The 21,093-nt window shown below is 41.3% G+C and overlaps 1 pseudogene; it reads right to left on the bottom strand.

Moving 5' to 3' along the window:
* Positions 1 to 5,874: 5,874 nt before the first annotated feature.
* On the bottom strand, positions 5,875 to 20,735 carry LOC120032740 (annotated as a pseudogene).
* Positions 20,736 to 21,093: the final 358 nt, after the last annotated feature.

The following is a 21,093-nucleotide window of genomic DNA, read 5'->3' as shown; positions in this document are numbered from 1 at the left end:
ATAGCCCTCATGTTCCCCCGGGGCCGGAGTATGCCCGGAGACTCCAGGACTGCCTGGAGACAGCCCACACCTTCGCCAGAGAGCAGCTGGTGAATGCAGGTGTGAGGCAGAAGAGGAACTATGACGTGCACACCCGGGGAAGGCACTTTGTGGCTGGGGAGCTGGTCTGGGTCTACAGCCCCCTAAGGAAAAAAGGCAGATGCCCCAAGTTGGACAGTCACTGGGTGGGACCCTGCAGTGTCCTGGAGAGGGTAGGAGAGGTTGTTTACCGGGTGCAGCTTCCTCCCAGGGGGAGAAAGGTGGCACTGCACCGGGACAGGTTAGCCCCATACAGAGGGGCCTCTTCTCCCCAAACCCCAGGAACCCCCACAATTCCCCTCTCTGGCAATGACATTCTCCAGGCACCCACCCCCAGGTGCCGCAGACAAGGCTCCAGACAGCCCACTCCCCCTGTCTCCCCCCTCCCCTGTGTCACCGCGTGGTTCCCCAGAGCCACGGACTGTATTACCCGTTCCCGCTTCCTTGTCCCCCATATCCCTGCCTTCATCCCCTGGTTCCCAGAGGGGCACTCTGCGACCATCACGGCCACGCAGGCAAAGGAGACCCCCGGGTCGCTTCAGGGACTTTGTTTGTTCCCTCGGGGATGAGGGACTTTGTGGTGGGGGGGCTGTGTAGCGACCCGCACAGACAGCTGTGTGTTATGTGTTAGGCTAGTAGGTGGTTGTGTTGTACTGACCAGTACCCAGTGTTCGCGGGGTCCGACATGTCAATCAACCTGCTATCTGCCAATCACGGGAATGCCTGGAATGTTCTGATGCCGGGCATCCTGGCGGTTGGCGGAGTGGCGTGGAGGGGGGTTGGGCAGGGGGATGGAGCATTGAAAGTTATGACCAGGTTTAGCCTTTGTTCTCTCTCTTACTTCTGGGCTTCACAAGAGAAGGTCACGATTGGCTTGTGGGTTATCTGTCATTTATTTGGCGTGGGCTACGGCCAAACAGTAGCCTGTGTAAAGTTGGTTTAATAAACCGTCAATTCGCAAACTCAATCCTCTGTCTGGACGATTGTTCATTTATGATCTAGTCAGGTCATTACAGTTAGTTAGTTAGTTAGTTAACGTTAGCTAGTTCATTGTCACAAAAGTGAGAACTTCTCTAGATTGGAAACTTACGTTAATGAGTGTAAAGCCATGTTGGCTTTATGGAAACGATATACAATATATGGGAAAGAATATAGTTGAGGGAAATAATCCAAACCTACTTCTGCCAAGTTAGGACATAACGTTAGCTAGCTAGATAACGGTACTGTACTGTAGCTCATACAACGCCGACGGTCAAACCCGGCTTTCTAATATTTACGGTAATTAGCTTTAGTAACGTTATGGAAGCTTTTCACAGAAAACCAGAATTGTCTTCGTTTTTCATTATTATTATGTTATATTATTATTATATAAATTATTTCAAGACATATTCAGAGCCAAACATCAATCCAACTTAACCTTTTTAACTGTTGTCGCATCCAAACGTTTTCAGTTGTAATTGCGAAGTTCCCGGAAGAAGTCCAGCAACAACGGAGGTTCCTCGATGAACCCACCTTCTAACAAGTTCTTTGAAGAACCTTTTGGGGCTGTTTTTCGTTGACCAAGAACGCTACGGTTCTTAGGGGATCAGAGAACAACTCCAGTTGAACCCTTCATTTTTACAGTTGTAGCCGGCTCTATTTACTCTCAGATTCAACACATGATGATTAGCATTCAACGATCAAGTCAGCTGCTGCTGCTCCAATACAGTATGAGGTGAGACGGTGAACTGATGTTGAACCGGGCAGTCAGCTGCTGCTGCTCCAATACAGTATGAGGTGAGACGGTGAACTGATGTTGAACTGGGTAGTCAGCTGCTCCAATACAGTATGAGGTGAGATGGTGAACTGATGTTGAACCAGGCAGTCAGCTGCTGCTGCTCCAATACAGTATGAGGTGAGACGTTGAACTGGGCAGTCAGCTGCTGCTGCTCCAATACAGTATGAGGTGAGACGGAGAAATTACGTTGACCTGGGCAGTCAGCTGCTGCTCCAATACAGTATGAGGTGAGATGGTGAACTGATGTTGAACCGGGCAGTCAGTTGCTGCTGCTCCAATACAGTATGAGGTGAGACGGTGAACTGACGTTGAACCGGGCAGTCAGCTGCTGCTGCTCCAATACAGTATGAGGTGAGACGGTGAACTGACGGTGAACTGGTCAGTCAGCTGCTGCTGCTCCAATACAGTATGAGGTGAGACGGTGAACTGACGTTGAACCAGGCAGTCAGCTGCTGCTGCTCCAATACAGTATGAGGTGAGATGGTGAACTGATGTTGAACTGAGCAGTCAGCTGCTGCTGCTCTAACTGGTCAGTCAGTCATTCATTCTGTACTATGAGTCTGGTCTATCATTGTTGGTATTGAAAAAGCCTATTGCAGATTGTGGTGGAAATTCTAACCAATAAGAAGAGACTTTGAAATTTCTTCAAACAATCAACCTTTATTTGATAAGAATTGCAATAATGTAGCTGGTCAGCCCTACACTCTGAGGTGGAAGGCCGAGAGCTCGATGACACAAGGAGTTCAGGAGCCTTATATAGTCAAACTATCTTGTGCATATAGAAAACACGTGATCCTGGTATGTGTACGTGTGTGGAGAATGAGACACAGACTAACTGTGAATTGGTCGTCTCGTTCTGTAGCAACAGCTAGTTATTCTAGTTTTCCAGTGAGGTGTCAAACAACAGGAACTCACTCTAGACACAGTTCCTCTGAAGTAGATCAACGGTTCCCTGAATTGGTCCGAGCGCCTTTGGCCTGTCTGTCGAGAGGGTGTGTGGTTACAGACCCACACAAACATACACATAAACTTCTTAACCTTAAAGAGAACCTTCAACACATTAGAAGTTGTATAAAGTTAAAGAGGTTAACATAGATTTTCCCCTCACAACACAGAGATAAATCAAACCCTGCCTGAACTGTGATGTAGTAGGGAGTTGTAGTTTCTCTAGAGATAAATCAGATTCAGCCTGAGCTGTGTGATGTAGTAGGGAGTTGTAGTTTCTCTACAGCTAAATCAGATCCAGCCTGAACAGTTGTAGTTTCCAACAGGCCAATATTCTACATAGTTTAGCGCATAAAACATAATTAACTACAATGACCATAATCCATTGCGTGCCTACTTGTCTTGTCTGTGTTTCTTTTACACCTGCTATGTAAAAGAGACAGAAGAATGTGCAATGGTCAATGCAATCTGGAATCCTTGGGACATCCCTACCCTTAACCCTAACCTTAACCATTTTAAATGTCAACTTCAATGGGCTAGGGACGTCCCAAGGATGTATCTCTACCTGGAAATACATGATCTAAGTGTTTGATAGTTGGTATTCAGCAGTCATAAAGCCTTATTTACTTTAATGAACTACTAAAATAGTGATTTTGTCAGACAGCAGCTCTACACTTTATTGACTGACTGATCCATTCATCCTTCCATCCCTCCTCAGCCTTCCTCTCCTCTGAAGACCCAGTGAGGGTGGAGCTCAGTCAGAGAGCTGTTGAGGGACTGGTTAGGAAGAACACTTCTACAGCCAGAGAGGTGAGAGGTAAAACATGGTTTAGATGGTAAATATTTATGTCCCATTTTTTTAATATTTAACCAGGTAAGCCAGTTGAGAACAAGTTCTCATTTAGTTCTCAGTGCGACACAAACAACAACACAATAGAAAAATTGAAAAATCTATGTAGTGTTTGCAAATGTAGAAGAGTAGGGAGGTAATAAATAGGCCCTGGAGGTAAAAATAATTACAATTTAGCATGAATACTGGAGTGATAGATGTGCAGATGATGACGTGCAAGTAGAGATACTGGGGTGAAAAAGAACAAGTAATAACATGGGGATGAGGTAGTCGGGTGTGCTATTTACAGATTGGCTGTGTACAGGTACAGGGGTGCATCACGTAAGCAAAAGGGAATATGTTCCATCATCTATGTTTATTTACATTAGTGCAAATTGTTCACTGATACGGGTATAATTTCTCACGCCTTTTGGCTGTATGAAAGTTAATTTCCCCTCAGGCACACACATTTGTTCTTCGATATTATGAAGGTAATTTGTGTCAAATGTACTTTTTCCCAGTCATTCACCCCATCTCTTTACATTGCTTATGCATATTCGGTGGCCAGACACAAAATCTGAACACAATGCCCATCCTGGCAGATCTAAACCTAATGCAGCACATTGTGACTTTTGTGCATCCAGACCTAATGGAGCTTGGAGTGATCAGATGACAGATGTCACATTTAGGTGCCAGGTGTAACTGAGGCTGTAGATGCTCCATATCCATTACTTTGAGTGTTTTATATAATATGACTAAATGTGTTTCTGTGTTGTCGGGGCAGTCAAGAAATGGAACAGCAAGGCCACAGAACATGACATTAGCAGAGCTGTGGGAGACCACCTCAAGCCCCTGGTATAGCCAGGGGTGGTGTTTACCACTCCACCAAGCCTTCAGCAGGCTGGAAATGTGGGATTGATACTGTTTTTCATACTAAGATGGACCAAGAGTCTGATTGGTCAGTCATTGGGTTAATTTGTTTTGCAATATGTTCAAATCAAGCTTTATTTATACAGCACATTTCAGACATGGATGCAACACAATGGCTTCACAGGAAAAAACAATGAAAATAAACAGAAATATTTAGTACACAAACATAAGAGGATAAAAAAACAATAACAACTTAAAGACTAATGAGCATCCTAAGGAAATGCCATTGATTAAAATGTTAAAATATTAGCTTGTTTTTTAGGAGGGGTTCTGAAAGACACTATGGGGGTGTCCAATGAAAGTTGACTAGTAACAACAACTAGGACCTAAAAGACACCCACCATGAGACCCACTAAATCTGCCCAAGAGGGAAACAAAAGAAAAACCCAAACCAAAACAAAGGTGGAGCAACTAAAGGTGTTCACTCTCCACATCTATCAAGACAACTGGAGCACTGGACCATAGTCATAGTCTTATTTTCAGTGACATTTTGCTAGGTGGGATATCCCCAATGTCACAGTTTAAACATGTCCAAATCAAGTCCAAATGCAGAAACAGTTTGTGATAAATTGAAAACCTAAATGTAAAATGTACTATATACACAAACATCTGCCACAATAATCATATTACTTAAACAAGCACCTTATAAACTGCACAAGCACCAGAAACGCTGTTGTTTTGACAAGTAGCAATAATTCACTGATATTGATTAGGGGGGACATCAGGTTGTAGGTGCTGTTGAAACGAACACAACTAAAAAAACACATGGAAATGGGAGATATCTTTTAGCTCACTGGTTAGAGGACAACCTGCAGAAAACAGTCAGCTATATTTTGGAGTGATGCATTTAAATTTAGGGGTCGCTAAACAAAGGAACACAACACTTATTTGTCATCACTCATCGATATCAATTGTGCCGAGGGGGGAGATGAGGTTGCACGTCCTGTTAAAACTAACAGCTCAAAAACCACACGGAATCTGGGAATAATGTGTGCACCACTGGTTAGAGGACAATTTGTAGAAAACAGCTAGCTACATTTAGAAGTGTTGCATTTTGATTCAAGTGGGTCACCAAAATGGTAAGTGTAACACAGCTCTTTTTGTGTTAGTCACTTTTTGTTAAATCACATAAATAGTACTCTCTCATTTCAGAGCCTGGATTTTCCCCGAGGCTGAAATCAATTGAATGGGGCAAACATTTAGGGTTCTACATTGTGAAATTCCTTAAAATACTCCTACTACAATGTTAAAAACATTCTACTATGTGACATTAATTCATTGATATCATGAAACAACTCCTTCATGTATGTATTTTCTGATGTTTGATCAGAGATCTTTTATCAGAGTATCTCTTGTCACACTGATCACAGCTATAAGATTTCTCTCCTGTGTGCATTCTCTGGTGGAGAGTCAGAGAGCCAGATCTACCAAAACTCTTCCCACATTGACCACAGCTATAAGATTTCTCTCCTGTGTGTGTTCTCTGGTGTGATACCAGATAGCAAGATTGACCAAAACTCTTCCCACATTGATCACAGCTATAAGATTTCTCTCCTGTGTGTATTCTCTGGTGTAGTCAGATGGCCAGATGTAGTAAAACTCTTCCCACATTGACCACAGCTAAAAGGTTTCTCTCCTGTGTGTGTTTTCTGGTGCATTGTCAGCTCTCCAGATTGACCAAAACTCTTCCCACATTGAACACAGCTATAAGGTTTCTCTCCTGTGTGTGTTCTCTGATGAATTTTAATGCCTGATGAGGTGAATCTCTTCCCACAGTCAGATCAGCAGTGTGTTCCCTTCCCTGTGGATCTCTGCAGGTGTTTATTGAGGCGTTCTGATCTGGAGAGACTCTTCTCTGTCTCTTCAGCATCATGAGGTTGTTGAGGCTCCCCAGAGGATCCACGATAGTCCCGTATCTCTCCTGTGTGAACAACAAAGTCAGACAGATGATTAAAGGCCCACATCAGCGGAAATCCAATGTAAAAGGTGATGCCAAAAGCATAAAAATAAAGGAGAGCCGCACACTCTAGGAGCTCAGATGCAAAAATGTAATTACCAACGTTTCGACAGCCAAGCTGTCTTCATCAGGGTATATTCGAAGCGTAGCCATGATGTTGTACAACAATTGACGTCTGTAATGAATGTTAAAGTTATTTGACAAATGTCTTAAAATGAGTAACAATAATCATTTTTGTCTTGTTTTCACATTAGTAGTAACATCGATGATTGTAGGCTAGAAATAAGTTATTCATGTTGTTGAAACTCTAAGCAGTGTGCCAGACGACTTTTGGTCTCCAATATAGGCCCCTTTCGGTGTTTAATAAAATTGCGGCGCGAGGGCAAAGCACATACAATTTGATTGTAGAAACTCTTCCCTGCTAATGAGGAAACCGATAGTTATGGATGTAGTATATCTGGTAATGAGGAAACCACTAGTTATGGATGTAGTATATCTGCTAATGAGGAAACCACTAGTTATGGATGTAGTATATCTGCTAATGAGGAAACCGATAGTTATGGATGTAGTATATCTGCTAATGAGGAAACCACTAGGTATGGATGTAGTATATCTGCGAATGAGGAAACCACTAGTTATGGAAGTAGTATATCTGGTAATGAGGAAACCACTAGTTATAGATGTAGTATATCTGGTAATGAGGAAACCACTAGTTATGGATGTAGTATATCGGGTAATGAGGAAACCACTAGTTATGGATGTAGTATATCTGCTAATGAGGAAACCACTAGTTATGGATGTAGTATATCTGGTAATGAGGAAACCACTAGTTATGGATGTAGTATATCTGCTAATGAGGAAACCACTAGTTATGGATGTAGTATATCGGGTAATGAGGAAACCACTAGTTATGGATGTAGTATATCTGCGAATGAGGAAACCACTAGTTATGGACGTAGTATATCTGGTAATGAGGAAACCACTAGTTATAGATGTAGTATATCTGGTAATGAGGAAACCACTAGTTATGGATGTAGTATATCTGGTAATGAGGAAACCACTAGTTATGGATGTAGTATATCTGGTAATGAAGAAACCACTAGTTATGGATGTAGTATATCTGCTCATGAAGAAACCACTAGTTATGGATGTAGCATATCTGGTAATGAGGAAACCACTAGTTATGGATGAAACCACTAGTTATGGATGTAGCATATCTGTTAATGAGGAAACCACTAGTTATGGATGTAGTATATCTGGTAATGAAGAAACCACTAGTTATGGATGTAGTATATATGCTAATGAAGAAACCACTAGTTATGGGTGTAGTATATCTGCTAATGAGGAAACCGCTAGTTATGGATGTAGTATATCTGCTAATGAGGAAACCGCTAGTTATGGATGTAGTATATCTGCTAATGAGGAAACTGCTAGTTATGGATGTAGTATATCTGGTAATGAGGAAACTGCTAGTTATGGATGTAGTATATCTGGTAATGAGGAAACCGATAGTTATGGATGTAGTATATCTGGTAATGAGGAAACCCCTAGTTATGGATGTAGTATATCTGCCTGGAGCAAAAATGCTGAGCAAAGATTTTAGTTTTTCACAGTGTATTCTGAATGTGAATGGGGGAAAACTCAGGGGAGTAACCTCCATTTCCAGGTTGCTTATGAGTACATTTCACACTACTTTGGATTATAATTGTAAGGCTTGTTTGAATGTCCTGCTTAATATAATGTTTGTGTCATCATCGCAAATCAACCGCTGTGTACTTCAACCAGTAAAATTCTCTTTGGCTAGCTTTTCCATCAGCCTGACAATGAGGGTTTTCTACACTGTTTGCCAAATTAGCCCATAACTTCACCTAACAACAACATAGACCTACTGTAGGACCCATAACTTCACCTAACAATAACATATACCTAGGATTATAAATCATTTAACATTTCAGGTGAAACATGGAAACTAAAATGTCTTTCTCATGACACTTCATAACCAGATAATTTTGTGAATAATCCCACTAGGCTACTCTGTAATGGGTTGTCATTATAAATGTCCTGAATAAAGGAAAATAGCTCTGTGTGTTGTACAATAGCCTATCCATCAAGGAACAGTTCTCTACACATTATGAGCTAAGTATCTCTGTGTCCAGACAGACTAACGAGACCCTACAGTAAATCAAGCAGACAATAACACATTATAAACATCAATTTGTTAGGGATGTTGGATCCAACGTGGAGCACGGCATAACTGTCTTGACCAGAGTAATGAATGAAGAAGCACTTTGGTTGTTGTTGCATGTCGTGATGTTTGTCATGTCACTGTCATTAAGAAAATGATTTCCTGGATCAGCTGATGATAGTTGAACATGTGACTGTAACTAAATTGCTACAGTATTAAGAATTATGTGTAATTATTGAAGAACCACTTTAACGTTTTAGGGATAGGGGGCAGCATTTTCACTTTTGGATGAACCGTGTGCCCAAACTTAACTGCCTCCTACTCTGTCCCAGATGCTAATATATTCATATTATTAGCAGTATTGGATAGAAAACACTCTGAAGTTTCTAAAACTGTTTTAACAATGTCTTTGAGTATAGCAGACAAAAACCTGAGAAAAAATCCAAACAGGAATTGAGAAATCGATTTTCAAACATTTTACAACATACTATTAAATCCACACGTTATGACTATAACTACTGTTCCCTGGAGGGAAACTAGGTACAACATACTATTAAATCCACATGTTATGACTATACCTACTGTTCCCTGGAGGGAAACTAGGTACAACATACTATTAAACCCACGCCCCGCTGGAAGCCCCGCCTTCCACAGGTGATGAGCGTGAAGCTAGGATTTATTCCTTAAATTTAATACCGCTCTTCACCGACCCAGGAAAGAAAACAAACAGGTGTTGAACCTCATTTCCCTCCTTCAGGGAAGTGTAATTATTATCAAAGTTACACTCCCTTTCAGTCAGTCAACTTCGGTACAACATACTATGGGGAAATACAATCATCCCCCAACCGACCCAAAAGGATACTAAATGAAACGGCCCCTGGCAGACCACCCAGACCTGACCCTATAAGAAGCGTCAGTTTTGTCAATTTATTCATTGTCTTTTGTTTGAAACACTCCTGTCAATGTTGAGTAAGGACACACCTGATTACGCATATAGAAGTAGGACTAATCTATCTGGCCTGCACACAAATGTAGGCCTATAAATGTGCCCATATGGGGATGTCTGATAGTATTTCTCATTGTCTTAACGCTGCACCACTAATGAGTTGTGGAGCTTCTCAAAGTAATTTTTTCTTCACCTCCAAACAGCAACAGAAAACATCCCGATAAAAATAAATATCCTAGAAATCACATTGGCTGCACATGGTCTGTCTACAACAAACTTGAAACATTGTATCAACTATCAACTGGGTCAGGAAACTCAGATAGCAAAGCTTGCAACATTGTATAAAATATTCTAGGCCCAGTTTCCTGCTCCAGTGAGTTCTGGACAGACACAGCTGTAGGCTGTTTGTGCAAAGGATAAGAAGTAATCAAGTATTTTATTATTATTTCCACTGGATCAGAGCATTACATTTTTCCCTTTCATGATGAGTGGTTATCGAAAGGGCGAGAGCTGGAAATATTTTACAAAAATACTTTGAGGAACTATTGTCATTCGCAAATGATTTTGATTAGACTTTGTTTACCTGCAGAATGCAATGTTTTTATTTGTTGGCTTTATGTAGGGTATCTTTACATAGTTGGCAATGTCAATAAAAGTTACTTTTAGATTTGTATAATTTTCATTTAGATAGAATGTAGATTAATCACAGACAATCATTTTGAGATACTATTATAAATTAAATGAAACTGTTCCAGTAAAATGTGCATATGAAAATCATAACTGGCACCAGATCAGTAGAAATGGTCAGATAAATTGGCACTCCAACTGGAAAAGGTTGCCGACTGCTGGTGTAGTCAATTACTAGTCTATCTATCTGTAGTCTATTAGTCTATTACTGAAAACTTCAGGAGCAGAACGGCAGAATTTACGAAGTCCAGCAGCGGGGGGGGGGGGGGGGGGGGGCTCCCTCCGGTCGGGTTATGCTGTCTTGCCTTTAATGTAAGGGCATGAAAAAAAAATTGGCTGAATATTATACAATGACTTATCAACCGCTCTAATAATTTGCCTCCACAGGAAATCTTCACTGGCAATTCTAGAATATACTATATAGCCTAGAAACCTGGTTAAACTATCATTATGACCTCATGGATGGCCAGTCCTTGTATTCATAGTGTAGCGAATTTAGGGGGTAGCCCTGAGCTCAAACCTGGATCCAGCGACTGTCAAGCCAACACCTTATAATTGTTACGTCAAGATGTCTGAACTTCTTGACGAGATCGCTAGGTGTTGAGTTACGGTTAATACAATAGCTTTCTCTATGAATTTGAATGTGGTTACATTTCTCCAGCCCCCATCCCTCAGCTGTTTACCAAACCAAGTCTCTTGGCAGCCATTTTGTTGCTGTTTAAATACTAGGTGGTCCCTTAAAAAAAAACACACATCAATCAACCAATCTGCAGTTGAAACAATAAAAAAAGCAGTCATTCCATCACTGTTTTGGTAATAAGATGATGGATGGGGCTGGAGAAATGTAACTACTCTCAAATTCATAGACAGACCTATGGATGCAAGGACTGACCATCCATGATATCAACGTTATAGTTTTAACCATGTTGAGGCTATACAGTGTTGATTTACATTGTTTCTAAACATTAGAGTAAAAAAAAGCTTATTTTGGGTTCTGATGGGGTACAACAGTTGAACTAAGCTCATGAGGCGTGTGTTATATTCTTCAAGAATCATTGGCTATAAATAAATAATTTAAAAGTCAAAATATGGATGTAGCAATTGCAGATTTCCCCTTTAACACCAAACATCAGTTCAACAACTGCAGAGTTTGTACCTCTGTATTTAAGACAGTACTTACCAGTGGTAATCATGGCCCGGTTTCTCAAAACCATCTTATTGCTAATTTCATCGTTAGAACCACTGGATTACTTAAATTGCGTTTGGGAAATCGGGCCCAGATATCAAGTTTCCTCCTCTTCTTCCTCTTCCGATGTGACCGTAATCACCCCCTCCTCCTCTTTCACTTCAAAAACGGAATCCTCCTCATCTTTACTGTAACAGCCTCCTCCTCTTTCACTCTGAACGCCTCTTCTTTCACTGTAACGTCTTTCTCTTCTTCTTTCCCTGTAACAGCCACACCCTCTACTTGTTTTTGTATTGTAACATCCTTCTCTTCCTCCTCCTCTTTGACGAGAGCTTCTTTCTCCGTCTAGCAGACCTTCTCTTCTATAGCAGGAGGAGAGTAGTTTAGTGAACTCATTGTCAGAGATGCTAATGCTAACCTAATCAGCCCGCCAGCTGAATAATAACAACAACACCGTAAATATGAAATAGGATAACTAACTATACAACAGACGAGGGTTTAAAACACAGTGGCTAATAAAAACGAAAGCGTCTAAAGCGCTTTATTGGTTCAGCTATTTTTTCTAGCAAGCTACCGAAGTAGCTGACAAACTGTTGCTGCTGCTGAAAGAAGCGTTCCGTCCACTAGATTATACGTCACACTAACAGCATTGCCTTAAAATCGCACACCGCCATCTGCTGACTGGAGTGGGTAACGCTCAGTCTGAACCTCTGACTGCGATGGAGATGTGCGACTTTAAGACAATGACGCTAGTGTGACGTAAAATATATATTATAATGTTCAGACAAAAAGTTAGTGTAGGAAGCATGAGTTTTTACTCACCAGTGTAACAACACAGTGTGGTTAAAGACTTAGTAACTGAGTTGTGTTCACGATCTGGTTACCTATAAGCACAACCAGTTATGTTTTTGAATTATTACATATGTATTAATTTATTTGGGGATTCTGGGTCATCCACAGCAGATTTATGGAGAATTGCTGTGGGTGAGTTCAAAATCGAATAGTCCCAGGATAGAAATATATAAAGTTGACATTACATCATAAAATCCACCTTTTAAATCATACATTAGCAATGTATGTTTTAGTAACTACTGTTGTTGGTTTGGCGTCAAATAAGCCTCTTTATATGTTATTTGCCGAATCTCAGTTGTCCATGTGGGTTTTATGCTAAAGTTCCCTCTTTCAAGTTGGTATCTAACTGGAAAATGCATCTTCTTTAGGAGTGCTATTTTTACCCTGTCGACTGCTGATCATTCATCCACACTGTGTGTCTCACCAATGCATGTCATTTGTGACAAATGTATAAAGTATATGTTTTATAAACTCATGAACACCAGCCAGTTTATTAGCCCGGTTTTGTTAGTTTAGGTGTGTTATACTTCTTCACCACCAGAGGGGGACATTTAGTCATTTTCCAGGTTAATTTGATATATTTTGATACTAATAATGGATGACAGTTTATTCTGATCTAGTGAATATGAGACACATGGAAACAATTGATTGATTTATTATAGTAAATTAGGAATTAATAGGAATTGTTAAATCCACTATACAATCACAATAACTTTGATAGACATTTCAGCTGTTTTTTTTTGTTAGTGTATTATAGGGCAGATTCATGGAGAATTGCTGTGGGAGTGCTATTTATATCCCGTCACTACTGATCATTCATCCATACTGTGTGTGTCCCATCATTGCAGCTTTGGAAATAAATGAACTATCCATCCATTGCTCCTTCCTGTGTTGACTCACTGACTTGAGAGATGGGACTAGGAACTAGCTCGATATCTAGGAAGGTCACACTAGCTCGATATCTAGGAAGGTCACACTAGCTCGATATCTAGCTGAAGCTTGCAAAAGTTTTTTAAATTATTTTATTTATTGAATATTTATTGAATATTCTAAACATTCAATATACTTGCAGTGAAGCCGTTCAACAACTACATCGACTAGTCACCCAACAGATTCCCATTCAGAGCGTCACACAGAAGCATCCAGGGTCAATGCACCTGCTCAAGGACACGTTGACCAATCTACCACCAGGCCAAAAAACGTGAACCCGAACCCTCCCCACAGTTCTCCAATAGCTGTCCCTCAACCAATCGAGACCCCTCCCATAGTCCCCCCTCAGGAAGAAAAAACAATTCATTCCATTCCCCACCCCCAAGAACGCACCAACAACCAAGAGAATGAACTAAAGAGACAAAAGGAAAAGACAGAAGAAAACAGCAAACAACAATGCAAAAAAAATATAAAACAAAATAATACATTTAAAACAAAGGACATCAAGGACAACTAAAATCATAACAGCGATGCCAACTGTATATGTTTGTGTGCATGTCTGGCCCTATTACATGTATGTGTGTGTTCTTGTATGTGTTTATTTGAGTGAGAGTGTGTGTATATGCATGTGTACAAACACCTGCACGACATCAGCCTCAGGCAAACCGGCATTAGTTGTAAAAACACTGCCACTTAGTGTCATTCAAATGTACTTTTATTATGTTTTATTTGGACTTTTATCTCCTATCATCAGGTAGTCACCTGGAATGCATTTCAATTTACAGGTGTGCCTTGTTAAATGTTAATTTGCAGAATTTCTTTCTTTCTTAATGCATTTGAGCCAATCAGTTGTGTTGTGACAAGGTAGGGGTGGTATACAGAATATAGCCCTATTTGCTGAAAGACCAAGTCTATATTATGGCAAGAACAGCTCAAATAAGCAAAAAGAAATGACAGTCCATCATTACTTTAACCCTTGAAGGTCAGTCAATGCGGAAACTTTCAAGAACTTTGAAAGATTCTTCATGTGCAGTCGCAAAAACCATCCATCACTATAATGAAGCTGGCTCTCATGAGGATTGCCACAGGAAAGGAAGACACAGAGTTACCTCTGCTGCAGAAGATAAGTTCAAAAGAGTTAACTGTGAAGACAACAGAACTATGCCTATGAGATGGTTTGGGATGAATCGGAACGGAAGGAAATGCAGCCAACAAGTGCTCAGCATATGTGGGAACTCCTTCAAGACTGTTGGAAAAGCATTCCAGGTGAAGCTGGTTGAGAGAATGCAAAGAGTGTGCAAAGCTGTCATCAAGGCAAAGGGTGGCTACTTAGAATTGAAATTCTTCAAAAATATATTTTGATTTGTTTAACACTTTTTTGGTTACTACATGATTCCATATGTTATTTCGTAGTTGCGTTGTCTTCACTATTATTCTACAAGGTAGACAATAGTTAAAATAAAGAAAAAACATAGAATTTGTTGGTGTGTCCAAACAATTGACCGGTGCTGAATATGCATTGTGGAGGAGAACTGATCCAAGATCTGTATCTACAGCAGGAACAACTGTCTGTGTTAAAAAGGCGCAGCTGGATTGAATTGAGCTATTTAAAATGACATATTTGAATGTCAAAAAATGTGTTCTGTAAGTCAAAACAAGACAGGGTCTGTGGAGGCTTGGCATATTAGTGGGAGATTTGGGGGAATAGTGATAGATTTTTGGAGGGACCCTTGTCCCTACAGCCAATCAGTGAGCAGCTTCCCTTCCCCCACATCTCAAGCAGTTCTGTTACTCACAACACTTCCTGCTTTCCTCAACAATGGAGTAGCTTCCCCTGCTTTCATCAACAATGGAGTAGCCCACTGAACTAAAGCCTTGCAATTCCATATCTGGGGTATTTTTTTTTTACCCCAGACAGCATTGTGAATGGTGTCTGTGGCGGTGACATACTAGACCATGGCAGTAAATCTAATACTTAGGTGTTTTTAGTAATGTATGAAAGGGCTGGGGTGGTTCTGTGGTTATAAGTTACTGACATTGGAATTAATTTCTGGCCATGCTGGCAGGGTCTGAATCAAACCCAATGTCCACCAGGCACACTGGCAGGGTTTGAATCAAACCCAATGTCCACCTGGCACACTGACAGGGTCTGAATCAAACCCAATGTCCACCACGCACACTGACAGGGTCTGAATCAAACCCAATGTCCACCTGGCACACTTGCAGGGTCTGAATCAAACCTAATGTCCACCTGGTACACTCTGGGCTAAATTTGACTGTCTCTTTCCATGTAACATGGACACAAAATTAAAGTGCTTGGGAACCAAACAAGTCTTCAGGAAAAATAACTAATGTGGTTAACCAAACCACCTCTATTAGACCCCACCTCTTTGGACCTCATCTCAGTGAGTTTAGGTTGGGGAAACCACGGAGGAGAGGGCTTTGGACCTCATCTCAGTGAGTTTAGGTTGGGGAAACCACGGAGGAGAGGGCTTTGGACCACATCTCAGTGAGTTTAGGTTGGGGAAACCACGGAGGAGAGGGCTTTGGACCTCATCTCAGTGAGTTTAGGTTGGGGAAACCGTGGAGGAGAGGGCTTTGGACCTCATCTCAGTGAGTTTAGCTTGGGGAAATCGTGGAGGAGAGGGCTTTGGACCTCATCTCAGTGAGTTTAGCTTGGGGAAACCGTGGAGCAGAGGGCTTTGGACCTCATCTCAGTGAGTATAGGTTGGGGAAACCGTGGAGGAGAGGGCTTTGGACCTCATCTCAGTGAGTATAGGTTGGGGAAACCACGGACGAAAGGGCTTTGGACCTCAGTGAGTTTAGGTGGAGGAGAGGGCTTTGGACCTCATCTCAATGAGTTTAGGTTGGGGAAACCGTGGAGGAGAGGGCTTTGGACCTCATCTCAGTGAGTTTAGGTTGGAGAAACCATGGAGGAGAGGGCTTTCAACCTCATCTCAGTGAGTTTAGGTTGGGGAAACCGTGGAGGAGAGGGCTTTGGACCTCATCTCAGTGAGTTTAGGTTGGGGAAACCGTGGAGGAGAGGGCTTTGAACCTCATCTCAGTGAGTTTAGGTTGAGGAAACTGTGGAGGAGAGGGCTTTGGACCTCATCTCAGTGAGTTTAGGTTGGGGAAACCGTGGAGGAGAGGGCTTTGGACCTCATCTTAGTGAGTTTAGGTTGGGGAAACCATGGAGGAGAGGGCTTTGGACCTCATCTCAGTGAGTTTAGGTTGGGGAAACCGTGGAGGAGAGGGCTTTGGACCTCATCTCAGTGAGTTTAGGTTGGGGAAACAATGGAGGAGAGGGCTTTTGACCTCATCTCAGTGAGTTTAGGTTGGGGAAACAATGGAGGAGAGGGATTTGGACATAGTTCATGACATTGAGGAGGAGAGAGCAGCTGTAACACAGTACCTGGTCTGGTTCATGACATTGAGGAGAGAGCAGCTGTAACAGTACCTGGTCTAGTACATGGCATTGAGGAGGAGAGAGCAGCTGTAACACAGTACCTGGTCTGGTTCATGACATTGAGGAGAGAGCAGCTGTAACAGTACCTGGTCTAGTTCATGACATTGAGGAGGAGAGAGCAGCTGTAACACAGTACCTGGTCTGGTTCATGACATTGAGAAGAGAGCAGCTGTAACAGTACCTGGTCTAGTACATGGCATTGAGGAGGAGAGCAGCTGTAACACAGTACCTGGTCTGGTTCATGACATTGAGGAGAGAGCAGCTGTAACACAGTACCTGGTCTAGTACATGGCATTGAGGAGGAGAGAGCAGCTGTAACACAGTACCTGGTCTAGTACATGACAATGAGGAGAGAGCAGCTGTAACACAGTACCTGGTCTAGTTCATGGCATTGAGGAGGAGAGAGCAGCTGTAACACAGTACTTGGTCTAGTACATGACATTGAGGAGGAGAGAGCAGTTGTAACATAGTACCTGATCTAGTTCATGGCATTGAGGAGGAGAGAGCAGCTGTAACACAGTACCTGGTCTAGTACATGACATTGAGGAGAGAGCAGCTGTAACACAGTACCTGGTCTAGTTCATGGCATTGAGGAGGAGAGAACAGCTGTAACACAGTACCTGGTCTAGTTCATGGCATTGAGGAGGAGAGAGCAGCTGTAACACAGTACCTGGTCTAGTTCAAAGGGACAATGGGGATACTAAGATGGACCAAGAGCCTGTTGATTGGTCAGTCATTGGGTTCATTTGTTTTGCAATATGTTCAAGTCAAATCAAGCTTTATTTATACAGCACATTTCAGACATGGATGCAACACAATGGCTTCACAGGTAAAAACATAAAAAAATGAAAATAAACATATTTAGTACACAACAAACATAAGAGGATAAAAAACAGAAGAATAACAACTGAAAGACTAATGAGCATCCTATGGAAATGCCATTGATTAAAATAATAATTTGATGCAATATCCAACCCAAAATATAAACTTGTTTTATAGGAGGGGCTCTGAAAGACACTATGGGGGTGTCTATTGAAAGTTGACTAGTAACAACAACTGGGACATAAAAGATACCCACCATGAGACCCACCAAGAAGCGACAAACAAAAGAAAAACCCACACCAAACTTAAAGACAGGAAGCAAACCAAAAAGGTGGATCAACTAAAGGTGTTGAATCTCCACATCTATCAAGACAACTGGAGCACTGGGCCAGACACTCTTAAATAGAACCTGGACCAGCTCAGGTGAAACACCTTCCCACTAACGAGATGGACAAGCCAGCACAGGTGTAACACATACTGACTAACGAGGTGACACCAATCAGTTCATCATACGTGCTAACGAGCTATACCTGCTGACGAGCTATACATGCTAAAGTCCAACCTCAAAACATAAATGGAAAAACCAAAGACTAACTCCTTCCCTTTAGGACAACAAATATATTTTATATTTATGACTCAATTTATAAGGATTGTTAATAAAAATTGATTATAGACCGATTTATTATACTTTATTATGTGTATAAAGCTGCAGGTACGTTGAAATTAAATAGTTTTCTTTTCAACTTTCAACTAAAACCAAACTTATATGGCATAGTCTTAATTTCAATTACATTATGCAAGGTGGGATATCCCCAATGTCACAGTTTAAACGTGTCCAAATCAATAGTCCAAATGCAGAAACAGTTTGTGATAAATTGAAAACCTAAACGTAAAATGTACTATATACACAAACATCTGCCACAATAATCGTATTACTTGTATTTTTTAAAACAAGCACCTTATAAACTGCACAAGCACCAAAAACGCTGTTGTTTTGACGAGTAGCAATACATCACTGATATCGATTAGGGGGGAAATCAGGTTGTTCGTGCTGTTGAAACTAACACAACTAAACAAAAAGACATGGAAATGGGAGATATCTTTTACCTCACTGGTTAGAGGACAACCTGCAGAAGACAGTCAGCTACATTTTAGAGTGATGCATTTAAATTTAGGGATCGCTAAACAAAGGAACCCAACACTTATTTGTCATCATCTCATCGATATCACATTGAGGAGGGAGATGAGGTTGCACGTCCTGTTAAAACTAACCGACCAAAAACCACACGGAATCTGGGAATAATGTGTACATATCTGGTTAGAGGACAATTTGTAGAAAACAGCTAGCTACATGTTGATTCAAGTGGGTTGCCAACATGGTAAGTGTAACACAGCTGTGTTTTTGTTCGTCACTTTTTGTTAAATCTCATAAATAGTACTCTTCCATTTCAGAAACTGGATTTTCCCCGAGGCTAATATCCATATCATGTTGAAATCAATAGAACAGGGGGCAAACATTTAGGGTTCTACATTGTGACATCATTACAATACTCCTACTACAATGTTAAAACATTCTACATTGTGACATTATTTCATTGATATCATGAAACAACTTCTTCATGTATGTATTTTCTGATGTTTTATCAGCGATCTTTTATCAGAGTATCTCTTGTCACATTGATCACAGCTATGATATTTCTCTCCTGTGTGTGTTCTCTGGTGTACAATAAGACGGCTAGATGTAACAAAACTCTTCCCACATTGACCACAGATATAAGGTTTCTCTCCTGTGTGTTTTCTCTGGTGCACTGTCAGCTCTCCAGATTGACCAAAACTCTTCCCACATTGACCACAGCTATAATATTTCTCGCCTGTGTGTGTTCTCTGGTGTACAGTAAGATTGCAAGATGCAGCAAAACTCTTCCCACATTGACCACAGCTATAAGGTTTATCTCCTGTGTGTGTTCTCTGGTGTAGAGTCAGATTGCAAGATGCAGCAAAACTCTTCCCACATTGACCACAGATATAAGGTTTCTCTCCTGTGTGTTTTCTCTGGTGCACTGTCAGCTCTCCAGATTGACCAAAACTCTTCCCACATTGACCACAGCTATAAGGTTTCTCTCCTGTGTGTGTTCTCTGGTGTAGAGTAAGATTGAAAGATGCAGCAAAACTCTTCCCACATTGACCACAGCTATAAGGTTTCTCTCCTGTGTGTGTTCTCTGGTGTTGAGTCAGCTGGCCAGATTGAACAAAACTCTTCCCACATTGACCACAGCTATAAGGTTTCTCTCCTGTGTGTCTTCTCTGGTGTAGAGTAAGAGAGACAGATGTTGCAAATCTCTTCCCACATTGATCACAGCTATAAGGTTTCTCTCCTGTGTGTGTTCTCTGGTGTAATGTCAGATTGCTAGATGCAGTGAAACTCCTCCCACATTGATCACAGCTATAAGGTTTCTCTCCTGTGTGTGTTCTCTGATGTCGAGTCAGAGAGCCAGATGTAGTAAAACTCTTCCCACATTGATCACAGCTATAAGGTTTCTCTCCTGTGTGTGTTCTCTGGTGTTGAATCAGCTGGCCAGATTGAACAAAACTCTTCCCACATTGACCACAGCTATAAGGTTTCTCTCCTGTGTGGATTCTCTGATGAATTTTAATGCCTGATGAGGTGAATCTCTTCCCACAGTCAGAGCAACAATGAGATTTCTTGCCTATGGGTCTCTGCTGGTGTTTCTTGAGGTGTTCTGATCTGGAGAGACTCTTCTCTGCCTCCTCAGCATCATGATGTTGTTGAGGCTCCCCAGAGGATCCACGATAGTCACATCTCTCTCCTGTGTGAACGACAATGTCAGATGGTAACAGGCCCACAACAGCAGAAATCCACTGTTTATTTGAGATAAAAGGTGATGCCCAGAGCGTAGCCATGAAGTTGTACAACAAATGACGTTTGTTAGATTATGACAATTGTCTTGTTTTCACATTAGTAGTAACATCGATGATTGTAGACTAGAAATAAGTTATTAAAGTTGTTGAAATCCTAAGCACTGTGCCAGACAACTTCTGGTCTCCAATATAGGCCCCTTTCTGTGTTTGCTAAAATTGTGGCATGAGGGCGATGCACACAATTTGGTTGCAGAATCACAATCATGCTAATGAGGAAACCACTATTTATGGATGTAGTATATCTGCTAATGAGGAAACCACTAGTTATGGGTGTAGTATATCTGCTAATGAGGAAACCACTAGTTATGGATGTAGTATATCTGGTAATGAGGAAACCACTAGTTATGGATGTAGTATATCTGGTAATGAGGAAACCACTAGTTATGGATGTAGTATATCTGGTAATGAGGAAACCACTAGTTATGGATGTAGTATATCTGCTAATGAGGAAACCACTATTTATGGATGTAGTATATCTGGTAATGAGGAAACCACTAGTTATGGATGTAGTATATCTGGTAATGAGGAAACCACTAGTTATGGATGTAGTATATCTGGTAATG

The sequence above is a fragment of the Salvelinus namaycush genome, chromosome 39 (assembly GCF_016432855.1).
Source record: "Salvelinus namaycush isolate Seneca chromosome 39, SaNama_1.0, whole genome shotgun sequence".
Taxonomy (NCBI): Eukaryota; Metazoa; Chordata; class Actinopteri; order Salmoniformes; family Salmonidae; genus Salvelinus; species Salvelinus namaycush.
Note: the sequence above shows the minus strand (reverse complement) of the source record. Positions and strands in the feature narration are given on the sequence as shown.